The sequence below is a fragment of the Dendrobates tinctorius genome, unplaced genomic scaffold (assembly GCF_039654945.1).
Source record: "Dendrobates tinctorius isolate UK_male_01 unplaced genomic scaffold, ASM3965494v1 ptg000158l, whole genome shotgun sequence".
Classification (NCBI taxonomy): domain Eukaryota; kingdom Metazoa; phylum Chordata; class Amphibia; order Anura; family Dendrobatidae; genus Dendrobates; species Dendrobates tinctorius.
This window is the reverse complement of record NW_027361825.1, coordinates 23356050-23380536: the sequence shown is the minus strand read 5'-3', so window position 1 is coordinate 23380536 and position 24487 is coordinate 23356050. Positions and strand designations below refer to the sequence as shown.

Here is a 24487-nt window from a genome sequence, read left to right as displayed (position 1 = left end):
TGTCAGTCCTGTCACGAGATGTCAGGTCCGTCCATTGGGCAGATGTACCCCTTTTCTCGGTCACTTCTACCTCGGACCTCTCCACGTCAGGAGCCGTCACCGTGTTAGTATCGGTTAGCCCAACAGTAGGAACGTCTCCCCCCTCCTGGCATACGTCATCAAACCTGACAAAGTCCTGCCCCCACTCCAAGGCATACACTAAGTCTGATGGTATACTGCCACCTTGGCACTCTACCGCACAGTTCACCGTGACCCCATGTTTACAGCGAACCTGGACCATTTTCTCGGTTAGACAGAAAGTGAGAGGAGTTCCTACCAGAGTCACCTGACTCTTTGAGTCCAACCGTCCCGAGTTTCCTTCCCGGTGCAGCATCACGGTACACACTTGCGGCCAGTCATCACCCGGAAAGAATATCCCACATTCTGGAAACAACATACACGAACACTGCGGTTCCTCTTTTGCCACACTGGCCCCTTTCTGGACCACCCCGATTTGGGTCACCGCCCCCCTCTGGGACTCCACCCCTTTTTGGGCTACCACCCCGATTTGGGTCACCGCCCCCCCTCTGGGACTCAACCTCTTTTTGGGTTAGCACCCTAATTTAGGACGCCACCCCCTTTTGGGCTACCACTCCGATTTGGGCCACCGCCCCATTTCGGGATTTCCCCATGTCCGTTATACCAGTCTTCTCAGACCACAGTTCACACCACACAGTTTGTCTCTTACGATACCACACAACTCCTTGTTGGCACCACCACAGCTCCTGCTGTCACCGATCTTCGACACCACTGGCTGCCGTTCACACACAGCTGCTGGTGTAACCTTCGTAACCCCACCTAGTTACCGGAAGCCGCTTGTCCCCTTCGTAACCCCGCCGAGTTACCGGAAGCCTCTTGTCCCCTTCGTAACCCCGCCGAGTTACAGGAGGCAGCTTGTCACCTTCTTGACTCCCACTTAGCCACCGCAGTTGAGAAAAGAAAAAAAACACACCACACAAAACTCACGTGTCCTGTCTGTGTGCTATTCAGGACGTTCCATCTCCGTGTGAGACCATTCAACACACAGGGCGCATCGGGTGTGATTCAGTGAGCAACCCTCCTCCCAGAGTCTCCCCACCTCACCAGGTCCAGGGGCTCGGCGGGTGCTCTTCAGGACATCCATCTCCGCCTGAGACTGCCCAACACTCGCGCCTCACCAGGTCCAAGGTCATACCACGTGCTCCCGGGATCTGATTCTTTCTCCTAGAATCTCCCAACACTGACCCTCCAGGTCCTTTCCTCACTGAACCCTCCAGGTACACAGTCTCACTCACTGACCCAGGTCAGTACCACACGAACACCTGTCCGTTACCTGTGTCGGCCACACAGGTCCTCGGGTACCTCTTCTCCGCAGAGGCACCCTAGCATTCACCAGTCTCTTTCTCCTGGGGAAGCGGCCGCACTGGGCTCACCGATCCAGACAGTGCCTTACTCACTAGGCCACCTCACGGTTCCAGAACCACAGCCGGGCAGTGGCTTCCCCAAATGCAGGCCGTCACAGGCTCTGCTCACACATGTGGCTGGTCAGCATCCTACACGGCTTTCACGACCGTCCGCCCTCCTGGCTCAGCATTGCCAGCACTGCACCATGTGCTTTGGAACCGTTGCCCCTAGCAACAAAGCTTCAACATTGCCCTTTGCAATCTCCACCAATTGTGAGGTAGCACTGTCATTCGGGTAGGGGATACTCGCTTGGCAGCCAATAAATCACATCTGGCACAGGTTTTCCATAAAACAATCACGGTCCAAGTGGTTTATTTACGCATCATAAACCATGACCAGCAACATAAAGTTCATATCAAATGGCATAGCGCCCGTGACAGAGCTGCACTCTGATTATCCTGTACTCACACAGGTTATGCAAGGTCCATTGCGCAGGCTTTCTAGCCTCACAGTTCTCACCCCGTAAGGGTTTTACCTCATGGCTGCTTCTCCATGCTGCAGATACCCATTCCCTCCTCTGGGGACTCTCAAACACGTGCAGCCATTACACAGAGGCACTTCAGGGAGGCAGACACATCTCCCAGTGAGACCTTCCAAATGGACCAATCGGGTCCCTGCATTCACCACATGTGGCCTACCCTGGCCACCTTATATGGTCCATAGCCGGGTCACATGGCTGTGACCTCATCACAGGTCCTTGAACAATTCACACACACTTTGTAATAGCGTTCTTAAACACACCCCCTGGGTGGGTTTTTAGGTAACTGGGCCCACCCGTCTCCCCAGCTACCTGGAGACTTCTCTCTGACACATTGAAACAACACATCAGCAGTATCACTGCTGATCAACACACACATAAGTCTCCATCTCAAGGCCACCCACCTTGAGATAAATAATGGTCATTCATGACTCTGCCATTCATCCTCTCTCCTAGTACATCCACACAGCGCCCCCTAGCGGACACAGTGGTCACTACACCACAGGCTACTTTCACATTTCCGTTCTTTGAATCCGGCGGGCTGCGGCGAAAAGTTGTCAAACCGGATCCGGTAGAAGACACAGCCCACCGGATCATCTGTTTAGGCCGGAGATGTTGCAGGAGGGAGAGGGAGAGATAGTCTTCGGGCATGCGCTCTGCAAAAAAGCGATCCGGCGCTGTCAAAAAACGTTGCAGGCAACGTTTTTTGCAGATACCGGACAGGCATTTTTTGCCATATCTGGCAAAAGCCGGACACGCCGCATGGCCATCAGGCGCAATGCAGCGATAACGCAAGTCTACGGGAAAAAAGCCAGATCCGGTGGCAACCGGCGCCGGATCCGGTTTTTACATTTTTCGCCGCATCGCACCTGATGCTTAGAAACGGAAATGTGAAGGCAGCTTAAGACTAGGCGTACTTGCCTCCGGTGCGCAGCCAAGTCAGTGGAAAAAATAAGAATGCCGTCCAGGTAGACAACAAAACAGGTATAGAGCAGATCCCTGAAAATGTAATTGACGAACTCTTGGAAAACAGCGGGTGCATTGCTTAGGCCAAACGGCATTACCAGGTACTCATAGTGACCATCACGGGTGTTGAAGGCTGTTTTCCATTCGTCTCCTTCCCGGATTTGGATCAAAATGTAGGCACCTCTGTGATCTAGCTTGGTGAAGATTTTGGCACCTCGAAGGCGGTCGAACAGTTCTGAAATGAGAGGCAAGGGGTATCTGTTTTTTACCGTGATCTGGTTTAGTCCCCAGTAATCAATACAGGGCCGCAAGGATCCATCCTTTTTCTTCACGAAGAAGAATCCTGTTCCTGTCGGTGATGATGATTGTCGGATAAATCCTCTGGCCAAATTCTCCTGGATGTAGTCCGACATAGCTTGAGTCTCTGCTTGGGAAAGAGGGTAAACTCTCCCACAGGGAGAAGATGTTCCAGGAAGAAAATCTATTGTACAGTCATACGACCTGTGGGGAGGAAGTCTCTCAGCCTCCTTTTTCCCGAAGACATCCGAGAAGGACCAGTAAGAGGGTGGTAACCCAGGCAGGGTAGCAGGTTGGACCGGGGGTGAAACTGGTTCAATCAGGGTTAACCATCGGTCCGTGCAGGAATCTCCCCAACACAGAATTTCGCCTGTTCTCCAGTTAAGGACTGGTTCGGGTTTCTGGAACCATGGCAAACCTAGAAGCAAGGGGTGAGACGAACCAGGGTACACATAAAAACGGATTCTTTCAGAATGCATTAGACCTACCCAGAGTTCCACTGGCTCAGTCTGGAACTGGACGGGTTCGGTTAGTGGCTTGCCATCGACAGCAGTCACCCGCAACGGATTGGGAAGAACCTGGACTGGTAAGCGGTAATGATCCACAAGCGTCTGCTGGATAAAATTCTCGGCGGCTCCGGAATCCAACAGACAGAGTCCAGAAAATTTTATTGCTCGGCAGGACACGGAGACCGAGATCTGCAATGAAGGAGAGGAATATTCTCTACCTAGGGTGGCCTCATCTACCGAGCCTAGGCACTGGAGTTTCCCGACTTCTTTGGGCAGGAGCGGATCAGGTGTTCGGAACTACCACAATAAAGACAACTTCCCTCTTTGCGACGCGCATCCTGGCGGCGGTTGGCCAAACTTACTCTGTCAACCACCATAGCTTTGGGAGAAGGAGGTGAGGTAGCCATTTTGGAAGAACTAGAGTCCGGGTGGTAGGACCTCTTGTCTCGCTTGATCTCCATGGAATGCTCCTGAAAACGCAGGTCAATCTGGGTTGCCAAGGATATCGGATCATCCAAGGTGATAGGCCTGTCCTGCCAGCTCATCCTTGATCTTTCCAGAGAGGCCTTCCCAGAAGGTAGCCACCAAGGCCTCATTGTTCCAGGATAACTCAGACAGGAGAGTGCAGAACTTAACAGCATACTGAGCCACCGTGAGAGTTCCTTGGCGTAAGCGAAGCAAGGCAGAAGCAGTCGACGTGACACGACCAGGTTCATTGAAGGTCCTGCTAAAAATCTCTAGGAAAGATTGAAGATCATTAACCAGCGGGTCTCCTCTCTCCCATAACGGGTTTAACCAGGCAAGAGCTTCTCCTGCTAGATGTGACATAATGAAGCCCACTTTGGTACGGTCAGAAGTGAACATATGCCCCAAGATTTCGAAGTGTAGGGTGCACTGATTGAGAAAACCCCGACACTGAGTGGGATCACCATGGAAGCGGGTAGGAGCCGCCAGGCGAGGACCCTTGCTTGCCGTGAGGTCAGGTAGTTGGCGACCTCTGGGGTCCAGTGGGTTCCATGGCCAGAGCAATCTGTAAGGAATGGAAGCGGAGGCAGAGATGGTGAAGTTCACATTCATTTTTTATTTTTAAAGTGGAACCTTGGGACCACGGTCCAGGGGGCGCCAAAGGAGGCGTAACTAGTGAACCCCAGGTACCGTAGTAAAGTCCCTCAGACAGGACCAGAATGGAATATCCGGAGGACACAGGTGCTACCTCCAGTTAGACACCGGACACGAGGCAGCTGTCCCAGCAGGACCAAAAGGGATAACAGAAACAATAGCAGAGTCCGTAATGAAGTGGGTCCTGGATCCAGGCAGTTGGTAGATAGCAGGCTCCAGTAACCTTGTCACAGTCCTCGGACTCGGATGGCTGTTGGCGGAACGAGATGGCTTTTGCAGAGATGACTGCAGAGATAGCCAGGGTTATCAGGATACAGATAATCTGTGGAGACAGCATGAGAGAATGCACAGAGACTGCAAACGCAGAGCAGACAGGTTAGCAACAGAACTGGATGTAGCAATGGTTGATACCCGGCGCTCTACCTATGGAGGAGGCCAGAAATAGCAGCCAGTGCGCTGTCATTGGATAATTACCAATTTTGATAAATGCATGCTGTCCCTTTAAGAAGCTAGGGGAGCGCGCGTGCGTGCCCTAATAGCTTTAGCTGAAGACCTGCCGACGAGACGCCAGGAGGTGGGGGAAGGGGAGAGAACTGAACGCTGAGAAGCAGCAAGGGACACACAGGGAGCCGGCTGCTGCACAGGGACAGCGTGCAAGGATGAAGTGAGTGCCCTGAACGGGGAGCAGCGGCAGACTGGGGCACAGAGCCAGGACAGCGACCGGGTGTAACACAAGAGATATGTCCGCTTTAAGTTAACTGGACTCTGCATTCTGCTGATTGTCAGGGCTTAGATAACCATTGATCAAACATTTATGGTCTGTACACAGGATCAGCTCTCAATGTTCTGGAAAATTTCTTTAAAGGGTAATCTTCGTTTTAATTTTTTTTCCCCAAAAAATCAACAGTATTTGTGAAGATAAGAAACTTTTTAACATATTTTGTTAGAGAAATCACATTCTTTCTCCTGCTGAACTGATATTTCATTTTTTAAACTTCTCAATTCATTGAATACAAACTTTCCTATTAATTAGATAGAAGATTGCAGTTGGTGCTCATAAAGTTCCATGGATAACTATAACTGAACTTGTAGTGGAATGTCTGTGTCGACCTCTAGCTCCTCCCTCCTTTATAGAATTTCAAAAGCACCAACTGTCATCTATCTCAGTAATGGGAAAATCTGTCTTCATTGAATACAAATTTTACCAATGAATTAAGAGTAAAAGATCAATTCAGGAGGATAAATAACAAAATATTTATGATAGAGCACAGTGTTGCTTATTTTATTGTGAACTATTTACTTATGAAATAAAAATTAAAATGATGGTTACTCTTTAAGTCTGTTGTTATCTTAGATCAATGAACTGAATAATACAATTTATTACTTTTTGTTGTAGCACTCGGGTAACAGCGTGGGCATAATGACCAGGTTAGCAGGCGTAGCAGCTGCTATGGGAGCAAACGTCTAAGGAAGCTCATCTCTACCCATAGGTAAGGTGCAGTTAAAGATTCTGGATGATGGAACGAGATGGGAAGAATTGAATCTGGAGCTTATTATTTTCTGAACTGCTAAAAGTTATCATGGTCAAGAGGGAACACCTTCCAAATTTTGCTTTGGCACAATGCGGTTCCATGCTACTTCCTTGTGTAAAAGCCTTCTTGGTAATATCATTATTGGTATTGGGAAAGAATAGACATACTGATCACATAGGAATCTGGTGTGCAGAGTAAAGGATGAGCATGAACGTGATTAACCATGTCACTACAGATATTATTAATGATAGTAGAATAATAACCTAAAGTGTGAAAAAAAGGCAGATGTGCAATTACATTCAGTAGCACATACCCACACCCTCAAGCTCAACCTCTGCTCCATTCATTCTCTATGGGAAAGATCCATTACACATGGTCAACCTCTGCTCAATTCATTCTCTATGGGAAAGATCCATCGCACATGCTTAACCTCTGCTTCATACATTCTCTATGGGAGAGATCCATCGCACATGCTCAACCTCTGCTTCATTCATTCTCTATGGAAGGGATCCATGGAAAATCTATGGATCTATGGGATCTATGGGATCTATGGAAAAATATATTGCCAGATATTTTTATGGTATTTCATTCCATCATCCATGTATGCTGTCTGACAAGTGTGAACTGCATCATATATTGCCAGATATTTTTATGGTATTTCATTCCATCATCCATGTATGCTGTCTGACAAGTGTGAACTGCATCATATATTGCCAGATATTTTTATGGTATTTCATTCCATCATCCATGTATGCTGTCTGACAAGTGTGAACTGCATCATATATTGCCAGATATTTTTATGGTATTTCATTCCATCATCCATGTATGCTGTCTGACAAGTGTGAACTGCATCATATATTGCCAGATATTTTTATGGTATTTCATTCCATCATCCATGTATGCTGTCTGACAAGTGTGAACTGCATCATATATTGCCAGATATTTTTATGGTATTTCATTCCATCATCCATGTATGCTGTCTGACAAGTGTGAACTGCATCATATATTGCCAGATATTTTTATGGTATTTCATTCCATCATCCATGTATGCTGTCTGACAAGTGTGAACTGCATCATATATTGCCAGATATTTTTATGGTATTTCATTCCATCATCCATGTGTGCTGTCTGACAAGTGTGAACTGCATCATATATTGCCAGATATTTTTATGGTAATTCATTCCATCACTCCTGTGGTGGGTCTTTAATTTTTTTTTTTTTTTTTAACTATTTGGTTTCTGCTTTGAAGTGTAGAAAGGTTTTTTTCCCTTTCTCTGTTTGATGGCCTTGTCCAGCGTTAGTTATTTACCCTGCATAGTAATGCCTGCTCTGGCCTTGTGCTAATTGGTTAATTACTGATTGTGGCCTTTTGGTGGCTGAAGCTAGCAGACATTTCATTTCATATATATTTAGCTCTGGTTGGGATAGCACGTGTGCGGGCTCACACGTGCAACAGATATTAAGTGCAACGGGATCAAGTGTTTTGCAGTTAGACAATGCAGTTGGACAGGGGAGGAGACAGGTAAGGTGCATAAGTTTTTCATGCACGCATGCTTCTTGGTCAGTCGTACTACATATGCATTGATCATATCAAACTGCTGCTTTTTTGTCTTCACCTCTGCTTTCTAACAACTCGCCTGCCCTTTTACACATTCTGTGCACTCTCTGCATATCCACCCCTCCCATTTCCCCTCTCCCATGTATAACTCTGAGGCTCTATTGACATTTCTTACCCACACCAAACCATCCAAAACCACCATGCAGCACTCAAAACGTTCATACAAATCATCCCACCACCTGCTTTTTCTGTTTTTTCTCCTTTTAATAGTTGCAGGTGACATCTCCCCCAACCCTGGGCCTCCCTCCACCAGCATACGTTACTCTCCTCCTTCTGCATATAGAAACCCTGCTAATCTTATTAACATTCAGTGCATGCCTTCTCCTCTCACTTTCCAATGTGCTCTCTGGAATGCACGGTCTGTGTGTAACAAACTGACTTACATTCACGATCTTTTTCTCTCTAATTCCCTTAACCTTCTGGCTATTACAGAAACCTGGATCCAGCATTCTGACACCACCGCTGCTGCCGCTCTCTCGTTTGGTGGGCTAAAATTTTCACATACCCCCAGACCTGAGAACAGACAGGGTGGAGGTGTTGGTTTGCTCCTTTCATCACAATGTGCTTTCCAGGTCATCCCCCCGGTTCCCTCACTTACATTTCCTTCCTTTGAAGTCCACGCCGTCAGACTCTTTAAGCCCTTCTCCTTACGAGTGGCGGTCGTTTATCGCCCTCCAGGCTCCTCCCGCCAGTTTCTAGACCAATTCACCACCTGGCTTACTCACTTTCTATCCTGTGACATCCCCACCCTCATCATGGGAGACTTTAACATCCCCATCAATGATCCGCTCTCCCAGTCTGCCTCTCATCTTCTTTCTCTAACTTCTTCATTCGGCCTCTCACAGTTTACTAATTCTCCTACACATGAGGACGGGAATACTCTGGACCTGGTTTTCTCCCGTCCCGGCTCGCTGCACGACTTTACTAATTCACCCCTCCCGCTCTCGGACCACAACCTTCTTTCCTTCTCTGTCAAAAATTGTCTCCTCACCCGGAACACCCCCACTTACCACACTTATCGGAATACACGTACCATTAATACCCAACAGCTTAGGGACAATCTCCACACATCTTTAGCCCCCATCTCCACCCTCTCCTGTCCAGACATAGCATTGTCACACTTCAATAATACACTGAAGAATGCCCTAGATGAAGCAGCACCTTCTATACGCAGAAAGACCCGACACAGACAACGGCAGCCCTGGCACACAACGCAAACACGCTTTCTTCAGCGCTGCTCGAGGTGTGCAGAGCGGCAGTGGAGAAAATCTCTCTTAGCAGAAGACTTCATCCACTATAAGTTCATGCTCAAAACCTATAACTCTGCCCTTCATCTGGCCAAACAATCCTACTTCACCACCCTCATCACCTCACTATCCAACAACCCAAGACGACTTTTTGAAACCTTAAACTCCCTCCTGAAACCTAAAGTACAGGCCCCCATCACCAACCTCAGCGGTGAGGATCTGGCCACTTATTTCCTAGAAAAAATCAACCACATCCATCAGGATATCTCAGCCCTATCTCCTCAGTGCCTGGATCCCCTTCCCTGCCGCACCTCAAGCTCACTAGACATCTTTGAGCCTGTTTCAGAAGAAGAAGTTTCCAAGCTCCTCGCTTCTGCTCGGCCTACAACCTGCAACAGTGACCCTATTCCTTCACAGCTCCTGCAGTCTCTCTCACCAGTGGTCACCACTCACCTGACTAAAATATTTAACCTCTCTCTTTCTTCAGGTATATTTCCCTCCTCATTTAAACATGCCATCATAACCCCTTTACTTAAAAAGCCATCCCTGGACCAGAACTGCACTGCTAACTACAGACCTGTCTCTAACCTTCCCTTCATCTCTAAACTCCTGGAACGCCTGGTCCACTCCCGTCTAATCCGCTATCTCTCAGATAACTCTCTTCTCGACCCCTTACAATCTGGTTTCCGCTCTTTACACTCTACTGAAACTGCCCTCACTAAAGTCTCTAATGATTTAATAACAGCTAAATCGAAAGGTCATTGCTCCCTGCTGATTCTCCTGGATCTCTCTGCCGCATTTGACACTGTGGATCACCAGCTCCTCCTCACTATGCTCCGCTCTATAGGCCTCAAGGACACGGCCCTCTCCTGGTTCTCCTCCTACCTCTCTGACCGCTCCTTCACTGTATCTTTTTCCGGCTCCTCTTCCTCTTCTCGTCCCCTTACTATCGGGGTCCCGCAGGGCTCAGTCCTAGGCCCCCTCCTCTTCTCTTTATACACTGCCCCTATTGGACAAACAATCAGCAGATTTGGGTTCCAGTATCATCTCTATGCTGATGACACCCAATTATACACTTCTTCCCCTGACATCACCCCTACCCTAATTCAAAATACCAAGGATTGTCTGTCTGCTGTCTCTAGCATCATGTCCTCCCTCTATCTGAAACTAAATCTCTCTAAAACTGAACTTCTTGTGTTTCTCCCCTCTACTAACCTCACTCTACCTAACATCGAAATAACCCTGGAGGGTTCAACCATAACTCCCAAGCAGCATGCACGCTGTCTTGGGGTCATATTCGACACTGAACTTTCCTTTACTCCGTACATCCGATCACTCAGTCGCTCTTGTCACCTGCATCTTAAAAACATCTCCAGAATCCGACCTTTTCTCACCTTTGAAACTGCTAAGACTCTTACTGTCGCTCTTATTCATTCTCTCCTGGACTACTGCAACTCTCTTCTGATCGGTCTCCCTCTTACCAAACTTTCTCCTCTCCAATCCATCTTGAATGCGGCAGCCAGGGTCATATTTCTGTCCAGCCGCTTCACCGATGCCTCCATCTTGTGCCAGTCATTACACTGGCTACCTATTCGCTACAGGGTCCAGTATAAACTCATCTCTCACCCACAAAGCTCTCCACTGTTCTGCACCGCCTTATATCTCCTCTCTCATCTCTGTCTATCGCCCTACACGTGCCCTCCGTTCTACAAATGACCTAAGACTAACATCCCCCGTAATCCGAACCTCGCACCTCCGCCTCCAAGACTTCTCTCGTGCTGCTCCAGCTCTCTGGAATGCACTTCCCCAGGCGATCAGACTGATACCTAGCCCTGACCTATTCAAGCGCGCTTTGAAAACCCATCTCTTCAAACAAGCCTACCACATCAACTACCCAGCAAGCTAACTTTGCCCTGTTCCCTCCTTCCAAATATTATTCTGAATCTGCACCCTACTATTCATCTGTCTCCACACCCTTCATGCACAGGATAACTGCACTTGATACTTGTCTATTGCACTTAAACACACGGGCTGATGACCGGATCATGCAGCTTTATATGAAAATCCCTATTATAATTGCCAGACCTGAATTAACAAGCATTTTTCACCTACTGTGTCCCCCCATTTCCTTGTAGATTGTAAGCTTGCGAGCAGGGACCTCACTCCTAATGTCACTGTTTGAATTGTCTTAACTTGTATTGAATTTATTGTCTGTACATGTCCCCGCTTAATTGTAAAGTGCTGCGGAATATGTTGGCGCTATATAAATAAAAATTATTATTATTATTATTATTATCCATTGCAAATGCTCAACCTCTGCTCCATTCCTTCTCTATAGGAGAGCTCCATCATACATACTCAACCTCTGCTCCATTCATTCTCTATAGGAGAGCTCCATCATACATACTCAACCTCTGCTCCATTCATTCTCTATAGGAGAGCTCCATCATACATACTCAACCTCTGCTCCATTCATTCTCTATAGGAGAGCTCCATCATACATACTCAACCTCTGCTCCATTCATTCTCTATAGGAGAGCTCCATCATACATACTCAACCTCTGCTCCATTCATTCATTCTCTATGGGATTGCTGGAAATATCCAAGAACTGTACATGGAACTCCAAGTGGTTGGACCACCAGTGAGAAGTTATTTTTTTTCTATTATCCTATGTTAGGGATAATTTTTGATTCTGGGAATATCCCTATACTTAGCTGTCTTGGAAACCTTTAACCTTTCTAAAATTTAGCAAAATCCTAATTATACACACAGACCAACATATATGTACATTTTGGTGGAGAAGGGATGACGCTTTGAACTTATCAGGGGGTGGCCTAAGCCCTTTAGTTCCTGTAAAGGAAAATCTTAATGCTTCAGCACAAGACATTGTGGACAACTGTAGCTTCCAACAGATTGGAGAAGGCCATTTTCTGTTCATTATGACTGTGTCCAGATCACAAGGCCCATACAGACAGGGACGGGGAAGTTTGGTGGAAGAACATGAGCGGCCACACTGAACCCAGACCCCAGCCCCATCCAATAACTAGAACGGAGATTGTGATGCCGGCCTCTGTCCAACATCAGGGTCTGACTTCACAATTGCTCTTCTGGATGAAGGGCCAAAAATTCCTGCAGATACCTCCAAAATCTTCTAGAAATTCTTCCTAGAATGTTATATCTGCAGAGGGGCTGACTCCATATTAACATCTATAGAGGTAGAATGGGAGGTCAGAAAAGCTTGTGTAGGGGAATGTGTAGGTGTCCCAATACTTGTCTTCATATGGAGCATCTATCTATACTTTGCCTTAGGGAACTGCACCTCGTATTCCTTGTACCACTCACCCTTAATCTAGTAGTGCTTCATTTGCCTTGTGAAATCAGTACAGTCTTGGTCTTCTGATACCCTACAATTGGTTGCAGTGTAGACAGAGAATTAATTGCGGGCAGCACCAACCTAGGCTGCGGCGCTGTGCGCTGTTCAGTGTTTGCAGTAAATGAAGATTTATGACTCTGTCAGGTTCTTGCTATTGCTGCAGTCCTGAGTCCCAGGAGAAATCAGCCAAGTGACTAAAACCCCCTCCACTCACTAATACCAGCCTGGGGAATCATTTGCAGCCTTTGATTAAAGCCCCTTATTAACCACTTCACTGCCGCATAATACGTATCTACATTGTCCGCGGTCCAGGCCTAGAAGTGATACGTTCCCTGTACATTTTCATGTCTCCAATATCATTCCTAGAGATCTCCTTTGCGTGAGTCGTCCCCACCATCTGATAGAAAGGGGGCAGTATGGAGCTGATTAGTCACATGAACAATCACCACCCAACACTGTCGGACACAGACCGGAAGAGGCCCCTGTGCGAGAACAATATATGGGCCCTCTGCAGCCCAATAGCTGATCATAATGTACAATGCCGCCTGCAGTGGAGGTGCTAGTGGCCCCTCATCTCTTGGGTCGACCTTGACCCCCATGTACAACGTATGAAATGAATGATTATAGAGTGGGAAATATAAGTATTTGATACACTGCCAATTTTGCAAGTTTTCCCACCTACAAAGAATGGAGAGATTTGTAATTTTTATCGTAGGTACACTTTACCTGTGAGAGACAGCATCTAAAAATAAAATCCAGAAAATCACATTGTAAGATTTTTACATAATTAATTTGCATTTTATTGCAGAAATAAGTATTTGATACAATAGAAACAGAACTTAAAGGGAATCTGTCACCGCTTTTTTGAGATATCATATAATGATATCATTCAATTATGTGTCACATAAGGATTCTCTTAGTACTTTTGCTTCCCCCTGACCCCGCACCTTTCATGCATAAATACCTTTTTTATATCGGTTTAGATGTATGTAAACTGCCGCTGTCCGGTCCACTAGGCGGGGCTTATTCAACTGCTTCCCCCCTCCCTGTCTTGCTCTACACAAGAAGAAATGCATAGAGCAAGGGGGGGGGAGCAGGTGAATAAGCCACGCCCAGCGAACCGGACAGCGGCAGTTTACATACATCTGAACCGATATAAAAAAGGTATTTATGCATGAAAGGTGCGGGGTCAGGGGGAAGCAAAAGTACTAAGAGAATCCTTATGTGACACACAATTGAATGATATCATTATATGATATCTCAAAAAAGGGGTGACAGATTCCCTTTAATGTTTGACCTCTGTAATTGCAAATAAAGGTTTGTGAACCAGATGTTTCCTCTAGTTATTGGCCAAGTTTACACAGACTGCAGCAGGGATTTTGGCCTACTCCTCCATACAGATATTCTCTAGATCTTACAGGTTTCGCTGAGCGACATTGAGTTTCAGCTCCCTCCAAGATTTTCTATTGGGTTCAGGTCTGGAAGCTTCTTAACCCCTTCCTGACATCCGACGTACTATTCCGTCCATGTGACCTGGCACAATTTGACCATGGACGGAATAGTACTGTAGTAGGGGGGCCGGGCTAGATGGGTGGACCACTGCTTACCAGACGAGGCAAAGATGAGACGGAGACAGCTTCCACTTGTAACAGTTCCGGATTTATTTGTCGTCCTCCTGACGACCACCAAACACGCACCGCAGCTTCTTTACACCACTGTATCGCCAGGCCCGGGTACCTATTCTTCAGCTCCAGTCGCAGTAACGCACCTCGCGGATCTTTCACTGGGGGCTGTCCTAGACCAATCTACCCCCAGCGCTTCACCTGCCCGAGATCGTCTTACAATCGGTACCCCCGGGGCCTCGTCTGTCTTGCGGTACGTCGAGTCAGGGTCTCCCCCTGGCTGCCTCTTCTCCTTGCCTGTCCTGCAGTCCGTCGGGTCAGGGCCACCCCCCTGACTGGATATAAATAAACATAGTACCCCTGAAATCGTCATCATGTCCTGCAAAAAACGAGCCATCATACTGCTCCATCAGTGGAAACAACTCTCAGAATAAAGCGATGCAAAAATATTTTTTTTCTACAAAATAGTTTTATTATATAAAAGCGCCAAAACATAATAAAACAATATAAATGAGGTATCTTGGTAATCGTTCTGACCCAAAGAATAAAACTGCCTTATCAATTTTACCACACATGGAGCAGTATAAGTGCCCCCCCAAAGAAATTAATGAATTGCTGGTTTTTGCTCATTCTGTCACCCAAAAATCGGAATAGAAAGTGATCAAAAAATGTCATGTGCCCGAAAATGGGACCAATAAAAATGTCAGCTCGTCCTGCAAAAAAACAAGACCTCATATGACTCTGTGGGCCAAAATATGGAAATATTATAGCTCTCAAAATGTGATGATGCAAAAACAATTTTTTTGCAATAAAAAGCATCTTTTAGCGTGTGACAGCTGCCAAATATAAAAACCCGCTATAACGCTTCTTTCACACGTCCTGATATTTCCGGTCCCGGAGATGTCTGTGTCTGTGTGTAATACTTGTGGAACACGTGTGGCATGCATGTGCCGCATCAGTACCACAAGGACGGGCGCCGGGAAGAAGTGTTACAGTAAGCGTCGTTCCCTGGCGCCGGGTGCTGAATACGGCTCTCATCATTCTCCCCTGCTCTGCCGGCGATCGGTGCGAGCAGGGGAGAATGATGAGAGTTACATTTAAGTAATAAAATAGACAGCAGGGGGTGGCTGATGGGACTATGGGTACTGTCACACTAAGCAATGCACCAGCGATCCCGACAACGATATGGATCGCTGGTGCATCGCTAAGGCTGGTTTCACATTAGCGTTTTTTAAGCGCACGCACGGCCGGGGGTAGCTCCGCCCCCGAGCCGGCTCTCTGCCCGGCGTGCCCGCCCCTTGCTTGTAGCGCCGCCTCCTAGCGCACAGCGACGCCTGCGATTGGCGCACCCTATCTTTAGAATAGGGTGCGCAGATCGTGCGCAGGCCGTGCGCTAGTTGCGCTTTGACCTGCGCTGCGCACTTTTGACGGTGCGCCGTGCGCGCCAAAATCAAACTTTTCGGATTTTGGCGCGCACGGCGCACCGTCAAAAGTGCGCAGCGCAGGTCAAAGCGCAACTAGCGCACGGCCTGCGCACGATCTGCGCACCCTATGCTAAAGATAGGGTGCGCCGATCGCAGGCGCCGCTGTGCGCTAGGAGGCGGCGCTACAAGCAAGGGGCGGGCACGCCGGGCAGAGAGCCGGCTCGGGGGCGGAGCTACCCCCGGCCGTGCGTCCGCTTAAAAAGCTCTAATGTGAAACCAGCCTAAGTGGTCGCTAGTGAGCTGCCACACAGGCAGATCTCACCAGCGACACAGCAGCGGTCGGGGGTCACTACTTGTCAGACGAGGCGATCCTGACGTCCTCCCGCCCGCGTCCACGCGTCGCTCGTCGGCGCCACAGGAAGCCCAGCAGGAAGCGGCCGATGAGAAACGGCCCAGGCCGTTCTCGCGCGATCAGCGATAACCAGCGGTGGAGTCGGTCGGAGATAAGTATCAGACATAGCGATATCGCTAGCAATATCGCTGCTACATCACAAAAACCAGTGACGTTCTAGCGATATTGCTAGCGATATCGCTTAGTGTGACAGGCCCTTATTACTCTCATCAGCCTACTCCTGCTGCTGCTAATAACAGTTACAGCAGGAGCGGCAGATGGGAGTATTCATCTGCCGCTCCTGCGCTGTAAATAAATACGGTAATTAAAAAAACAGCTAGACAAATCTCACAGCTGGGGGCTGCAACCCTCAGCTGTCAGCTTCAGCAAGGCTGGTTATCAAGAATAGAGGGGTCCCCACGCTGTTTTAAATTTAAAAAAACAACGTGGGGTCCCCCCTATTTTTAACAAACAGCCTTGCTAAAGCAGACAACTGGGGGCCATGGATATTGACCTCCCCCAGCCTAGAAATTGCAGCCCACAGCTGCCCAGAAAAGGCACATCTATTAGATGTGCCAATTCTGTCGCTTTGCCCGGCTCTTCTCACTTGCCCTGTAGCGGTGGCAAGTGGGGTAATATTTGTGGGGTTGATGTAATCTGTTATGAATGAGTCACCGTAGGAGGCAAAAACAGAAATATTAGCTAAGTCCAGAAAACCAGAGAAATTGGCAGCTATCGGATTGCAGACCCCTGAACCTAACAACAACAACTAGCAGTAGCCGTGGGGGGTTCCTCCGGTGCCCTAGACCCCTCGATCACAGCCGGAGAACTACATAGCCTAAAGACAGAAAGGGAAATCTAAACTGCCCCAGAGCAGACCCCAAAGCAATAGGCAACCCCCAACATATAATGACGGTGAAGCAAGATGAAAAAAACACTCACACAGATAGAAAGATAGGCTGAGCAAATGATGGGGCCCAAGCTAACTAAATAGGACAGAATAGAAAAGCTGCTGTCTGCAATCCGCCAAAACCCTCTCAAAACACAAAAGCCAACTGACTGATAGGGAAAAAGGCACTGAAGACGCTAGGCTTCAAAAAGACTATATCAGTACTCAAGTACTATCTGAAGACAGAGCAAAAAGGAAATCAGCTCACCCAGCAGGGAAAGGCAGAAATCCAGAAAAACAAGGCAAAACAAAACCAAAACACAAATGCAAAAAGTAGAGCAGAAAACTTAGTTTTTGAGGAGCAGGAATCAGACTGGTCTCCAAGAATCCCTCAGAGTAATCACCCGCAAGGCAGAAGGGCGTTGGCTGCCTTATATCCAGTCAGCAATCCCAGTCACCCAGTCATCATCATTCTGCTCAGGTGCTTTGTAATCAGCCTCACTACCTTCCTTCACCAGAAGAGGGAGTTCATCAGACCTCAATGGTGAAGGGGAAAATGAACTCACAACAGTAATCCATGTCTAGGGGATATACAGTTTCAATCTGGACGGTGCCAAGATGCGGCCATCCCTGCTGAAAACCACTGGCGAATGAGCTGCTGGGAATGCAGCATCAGAAACCGGAGGTGACGTCATAGAACCTTTGATCACTGAGCTCCGTTCACAGCCGGGCTGAACTGAGATCAGATCCCCTCTAGCACATTGAGCGCTCACGGCTCACGGTGCTAGCGGGGATCTCAGTGAAGTTAACGCAGCTCAGCCCGGCTGGGAAAGGAGCTCAGTTACCCCTTTGACGTCACCTCCGGTTACTGAAGCTGCGTTCCCAGCAGCTCATTCAACAGTGGTTTTCAGCCGGGACAGTCGCATCTTGGCACCATCCAGGTTGAAAACTTTATATCCTCTAGACATGGATTACGGCATGGGACACAACGACAGACAGGTATGTTATATTGTTGCTTTTTTATTTTTATTACAGGAGATCGAAGGTTTCCCTTGGATTAGGCGTGGTTGTAAGTATGGTTTAATTGAGCTTAATTAAGGAGTGTGTCATTTTTTTTCAAATAAAAGACTTTATTCTGGGTGTCTGTGTTTATTTACAATACAACTATAGGATTAGTAATGGGGGTGTCTTATAAACGCCTCTCCATTACTAAGCCGTGGGCTTGATGTCACCTGAAAGGTGACATCAACCCCACAAATATTACCCCACTTGCCACCGCTACAGGGCAAGTGGGAAGAGCTGGGCAAAGCACCAGAATTGGCACATCTAATACTGTAGATGTGCCCTTTCTGGGCAGCTGCAGGCTGCTATTTTTAGGCTGGGGGGGTAATATACATGGCCCCTTACCAGCCTGAGAATACCAGCCCCTAGTTGTTTGCTTTAGCAAGGCTGGTTGTCAAAAAAGAGGGGACCCACGCCATTTTTTTTTAATTATTTAAATAAAAAAACAGCATGGGGTCCCCTCTATTCTTGATAACCAGCCTTGCTGAAGCTGACAGCTGAGGGTTGCAGCCCCCAGCTGTGAGTTTTGTCTGTCTGGTTATCAAAAATAGGGGGTAACCCATGCTGTTTTTTTTATCGTATTTATCTACAGGGCAGGAGCAGCAGATGAATATTTCCATCTACCGCTCCTGCTGTCACTGTTATTAGTAGCAGCAGGGGTAGGCTGATGGGAGTCCCATCAGCCACCGCCTGCTGTCTCTTTTATTATTAAATGTCACTCTTATCATTCACCCCTCCCCGTGCCGATCGCCGGAAGAGCAGGGGAGAATGATGAGAGCCGTGTTCAGCACCCGGTGTCAGGGAACAGCGCTTACTGTAATACTTCTTCCCCGTCGCCGATGCGTGTCACATGGATGACATCAATGTGTGCTATATGTATGCACGCATGTGGGACATTTTATGGCCCGTGCTGACATTAAAAAACAGACATTTCAGCGTGTTTTTCCCACGGCCACACGGTCCGTGGAAACACACTGACATGTGCACAGACCCATTCACTTGAATAGGCAAAAAGCGCTCCATTCCTCCTGAGTCTCTCCGCATAGCTAAATAGTACTGTACAGCCACATATGGGGTATTGCCACATTCAGTAGAAATTGTGGGACAAATTTTGGTGCCAATTTTACACAGTTCTTGTGTGAAAATGTAAAATCTTTGGCTAAAACAAAATTTTGGTGGTAAAAATGTAGTTATTTTGTCCTCACTGCCCAATGGTATAAAATTCTGTGACACACCCATGGTGTCAATATGATCACTGCACCCTTAGATGAATTCATTGAGAGGTGTAGTTCATAAAATGTGGTCGTTTATGGTTGGTTCTGCTGTCTTGGCACCTCATAGGCTCTCCCAGTGGGTCATGGCTCCTGCAAGCCACAAGGCTATGTGCACACGTAGCGGAACTCTCGCGGAAGTTACCGTGAGGATTCCGGAATTCCATTCCCGCAATTTTCCCGCGGAAAAACTAGCGATTTGCAAGCGTAATTAGCTTGCAGAATGCTAGCGTTTTCCAAGCGATCTGGAGGATCGCTTGGAGAACTGATTGAATGGTTGGTCACACTCGTCAAACATAGTGCTTGACAAGTGTGACCAACTTTTTACTACTGAGGCTGCCTATGCAGCCTCAGTAGTAAAAGATAAAATGTAAAAAATAATAAAAAAAAATAAATATTGTTGTTCTCACCTTCCATCGTCCCGCGCAGCCTTTCCACCTCTCTCCACGCTCCTGGTCCCAGTAATCCTTTGCGCGAATGACCGCGAGATGTCGTGCTCCCGCAAGATCTCGACGTCATCGCGGTCATTCTCGCAAAGGATTACTGGGACCGGGAGCGTGGAGAGAGGCGGGAAGGCTGCACGGGACGCCGGAAGGTGAGAATAATAATATTTTTTATTTTAATTCTATTTTTTACAGGGATATGGTACCCACAGCCCGGAGCACAGTCTCCTCTCCTCTGAGTCGTGGGTACCATCCGCAAATGTTCTGCTTACTTTTCCCATGGTGGGCACAGTCACATGTGGGAAGTAAGCGGAACAATGCAATCCTATGGGTGCGGGATCGCCGCGATTCCGCTAATTAATGAGCATGCTGCGTTTTTTACTGCAAAGCGATTCCGCCGCGGAAAAAAACGCAGCATTAGCACAGCATTCCGGTATCCGATAGGATTGCATGGGATGCTTTTTTTCGTGGCAAAATCTCGCATTTAAAACCAACGCGAAGAAAATGAGAAAATAAAAAATTGGGGGCGAAAAGGTAATTTTTGTGAAAAATTATTTTTTATTTTTACGGCTCTACATTATAAAGTTCTGTGAAGCACTTGGGGCTTCTAAGTGCTCACCACATATCTAGATAAGTTCCTTAGGGGGTCTAGTTTCCAAAATGGTGTCACTTGTGGGGGGTTTCCACTGTTTAGGCACACAGGGGCTCTCCAAATTCCAGCCAATTTTGCATTGAAAAGTCAAACGGTGCTCCTTCCGTTCCGAGCTCTGCCATGCGCCAAAACAGCGGTTGACCTGCATAGATGGGGTAACAGCGTACATAGGAGAAATTGCACAACAACTTTTGAGATCCAATTTCTCCTGTTACCCTTGGTAAAATAAAAAAAAATGGATCTGAAGTAAATTTTTTGAGAAAAAAAGTTAAATGTTCATTTTTGTTTTAAACATTCCAAAAATTCCTATTAAGCACCTGAAGGGTTAATAAACTTCTTGAATGTGGTTTTGAGCACCTTAAGGTGTGCACTTTTTAGAATGGTGTCACTTTTAGGTATTTTCTATCATATAGACCCCTCAAAGTGACTTCAAATGTGATGTGGTCCATAAAAAAAAACGGTGTTGTAAAAATGGGAAATCGCTGGTTAACTTTTAACCCTTATAACTTCCTAACAAAAAAAATTTGGTTCCAAAATTGTGCTGATGTAAAGTAGACATGTGGGAAATATTACTTATTAAGTATTTTATGTGACATATCTCTGTGATTTAAGGGCATGAAAATTCAAAGTTGGAAAATTGCAAAATTTTCAAAATTTTCACCAAATTTCCATTTTTTTCACAAATAAATGCAAGTCATATCAAAGAAATTTTACCACTATCATGAAGTACAATATGTCACGAGAAAAAATATCAGAATCACCAGGATCTGTGGGAGCGTTCCAGAGTTATTACCTCATAATGGGACAGTGGTCAGAAGTGTAAAAATTGGCCTGGTCATTAACATGCAGTATTGGTGGTAAAAGGCCCCTTTAGATTTAGCGATGCATCAGCGATCCTGACCACGATACGACCCGGTCAGGATCGTTGGTGCATCGCTAAATGGTCGCTAGTGAGCTGTCACACAGGCAGATCTCACAGCAACGTAGCGACGCAGCAGCGGTCGTTACTTACCTTTCAGACGCGGCGATCCTGACGTCCTCCCGCCCGCGTCCACACGTCGCTCGTCGGCGCCAGCAGGAAGCCCAGCAGGAAGCTCCTGACGAGAAATGGAACTGCCCGATCTCGCGCGATCAGCGACAGACAACGGGGGAGCCGGTCAGAGGTAAGTATCACACATAGCGTTATCGCTAGCAATATCGCTGCTGCGTCACAAAATCGGTGGCGCTATAGCGATATTGCTAGCGATATTGCTAGCGATATCGCTATGTGTAAAAACCCCTAAAGGGGTTAAAGAAAAACTAACAGGTCTGTGAGAGCCATAATTCTTGCTGGTTAGTAGGTGATCAAATACTAGTTTCATGAAATAAAATGCAGTTTAATAATTTAAAAATCATACAATGTGATTTTCTGGTTTCTATTGTATTTTTAGATTCTGTCTCTCACAGTTGAATTGTACCTAAGCTAAAAGTTACAGACCTCTCCGTTTTTTGTAGGTGAGAAAACTTGCAAAATCTGCAGTGTATCAAATACTTATTTTCCTCATTGTATCTGCTCATTTGACATTTCCAGAAATATCTGTTTTATGCCAGAAGACACAAGTGATCAAAACTAGTCATCGGTTCACTTATATACAGTTGTGCTCAAAAGTTTACATACCCCAGCAGAATTTTACATACCCCAGCCTCCAGTTCCTGTAAATTCCTAGGCTGTCCTGCATGAACTGTGCACTTGAGATCTCCCCAGAGTGGCTTAATGATATAGAGATCAGGAGATGGATATGGCCACTCCAGAATCTTCACTTTGTTCTGCTGTAGCCAATGACAGGTCGACTTGGCCTTGTGTTTTGGATCGTTGTCATGTTGGAACGTTCAAATACGTCCCATGCGCAGCTTCTGGGTTGATGATTGCAAATTTGCCTCCAGTATTTGCTGATAATGTGCTGCATTCATCTTTCCTTCAAGTTTGACCAAGTTTCCTGTGTCTTTGTAGCTCACACATCCCCAAAACATCAGCAATCCACCGCTGTGCTTTTACAGTAGGAATGGTGTTCCATTCATCATAGGCCTTGTTGACCTCTCTCCAAATGTAACATTTATGGTTGTGGCAAAAAAGTTAAATTTCGGTCTCATCACACCAAATTACCTTGTTTCAGAAGTTTTGAGGCTTGTCTCTGTGCTGTTTTGTGTATTAGAGGCAAAACACTTTGTGGCATGTGCGCAGTAATTGCTTTCTTCTGGCGACTCGACCATGCAGCCCATTTTTTTTTTTCAAGTGCCTCCTTATTGTGAATCTTGAAACAGCCACACCGCTAATTTTCAGAAAGTCCAGTATTTCAGAGCTGATGATATTTGTGGGTTTTTCTTTGCATTCCAAACAATTTTCCTGGCAGTTGTGGATGAAAATTTGGTTGGTCTACCTGACCGTAGTTTTGTTTTTACAGAGCTCCTGATTTTCCATTTGTTAATCACAGTTTGAATGCTGCTGACTGGCATTATCGATTCCTTGGATATCTTTTTGTATCCCTTTCCTGTTTTATACAGTTCAACTAGCTTTTCCCATAGATCCGTTGACAATTCTTTTGCTTTCTCCATGACTCACAATCCAGAAACATCAGTGGCTGGATGAAAGATGCAAGAATCTGTCTGGATCCCAGAAACTCACTCAACTTTTATGCAGACATACTGATTACAAGCAAACAGGTCACAGGTGAGGATGTTATCGTTAGTAGCCATTCAAACCCTTTTGTGTCAATTTCTGTGCATGTTATCAGGCCAAAATCACCAGAATATGGGAACTTTTTGTTAGGTGTCGGGTTCCTGCCACTGCACAGCAGGAATACAGAGCCTTGCACCCAGCGGTCTTCCATTCTTCTTCGGCCGCAGTGGAGCCTGCTCAGCAGATTCGTCGGTCCCGGCGCTCTGCCCAGGCCAACTATGTGGGTTTGCTTGCCGCTGCCACCTCTGGCACTGCTATGACAATGCAGGCTGCTCAGCAGCGAGATTCTCCAGGGACGGAGTCCTCATGTCGGGCCACTGAGCATGCCCGTGGAGTGATCTCCCATTGGAGATCGAGGGTCACGTGCTCAGGTCCTGCTCGTGTTCGGATTGGCCCATCCGAGAAGCCAGGAAGGTCCCGGACGCCCGTGGCTATAAAAGGTTTGCATGGCCGCTCGCCCATGTGCTAGGATCAGACTGTATTTACAGACTATAAGGTTTGAGAGATGTATGCACGTATGACTGTATCTGGTGACTGACTCATTATGAAACCCCTACCATTGGTACGCATGTGTTGTGCAGCCTAGCCTGCTAGTGGGTCGCCCTCCCAGGGCTGTGGGGTACTCGGTACCAGGCCGGTGTCAGGGGGATGTGTCACAGCAGCGATGACCCGGTCCGTGGCCCTGGGTGCCCAAGTAATGGGGAGATGTAATTATTGGTAGAATAGTTCGTGACGCCACCCGTGGTGTTTGGCAAATGTGGTGTTAGGCCAACGCTGCATACAGATCCACTGGGACTGATGGTATGTGCAGCTTAGATGGTAAAGCTCCCCACAGGTGGAGCTGTAGTCTCAGGGCAGTGTAGATATAGCTGGCACGGGAATGTAGCAGTGCCAAAAGCGTAGGGAACAGACAAGACATAGCGGTTGTAGTTTCTGTACCTTTACTGAGTATATGCAGTCCAGGGTCCTGATCACAGATGGTATTGGGGCAGGTTAGCCTGGAAGAAGATCAGGATTCTCTCTCAGCAGAAGGGCTGTGCAGTCTCCTTCCTAGCGCCTTGTGGTGTGAAACATTCCAGTACTTAGTTACTGTAAAATGCCTCTCCTCAGATGTTCCTAGAACTATACTTGTATGACAGACAGCTGTAGCCTCTCTCGGGGACTCCTCTCTTCAGTCCTGGCTCTCTATTCAAATGCTGTTGTGTCCCAAGTCTTTGCTGGGAGCAGGGCATTTACAGCCTCCTACTCCTCTGGTATCTGTGGCAGGACTGTCAGTATCCGTACCACCGTGGAGACCAGACTCCAGTTCTGTGCGCTCTCAAGCTGAGGGAGCTCACCTTCTGCAGCTCGACCTCCAGCTTCGCACCTCCCGTCTGCACACTTCACCCTCTGCAG

At 47.1% G+C, this 24487-nt stretch overlaps 1 protein-coding gene across 1 annotated transcript in view; it reads left to right on the top strand.

The window, feature by feature from the left end:
* The window catches only part of MEIS3 (Meis homeobox 3), a 314711-nt gene that overhangs the window by 71961 nt on the left and 218263 nt on the right, over positions 1 to 24487 (top strand). Inside the window, exon 2 of the mRNA XM_073549111.1 lies at positions 6248 to 6341. The gene's annotated coding sequence lies outside the window, so the exon portion shown is untranslated. The remainder of the gene's footprint in view (positions 1 to 6247; positions 6342 to 24487) is intronic.